The following is a 203-nucleotide window of genomic DNA, read 5'->3' as shown; positions in this document are numbered from 1 at the left end:
ACGTCTTTGCTTGTTATTTGTATGTAAGTGTTTATATTTTTATAAATGCAATCTTTTTTTCTGTAGACATCTTCCAAGGTAAATTTAGTCCTCTTATTCATACGTTGTTACACTGGTGTTTCCTTGCATGTTGTGTGCTTCCTTGTTACTTAAAACTTGTAGTCTTTGAACTCTCTTTTTTATTGGTTATGTCATGCCTTCAG

At 32.0% G+C, this 203-nt stretch overlaps 1 protein-coding gene across 1 annotated transcript in view; it reads left to right on the top strand.

Annotated features, from left to right (window-relative positions):
- Positions 1–203, top strand: part of LOC119594671 (cyclin-T2-like) — a gene marked incomplete in the record, with an annotated part of 20,280 nt that overhangs the window by 19,641 nt on the left and 436 nt on the right.

The sequence above is a fragment of the Penaeus monodon genome, chromosome 34 (genome assembly GCF_015228065.2).
Source record: "Penaeus monodon isolate SGIC_2016 chromosome 34, NSTDA_Pmon_1, whole genome shotgun sequence".
NCBI classification, from domain to species: Eukaryota; Metazoa; Arthropoda; class Malacostraca; order Decapoda; family Penaeidae; genus Penaeus; species Penaeus monodon.
The sequence above is the reverse complement of the archived record's forward strand: the minus strand, read 5'-3'. Positions and strand labels throughout refer to the sequence as shown.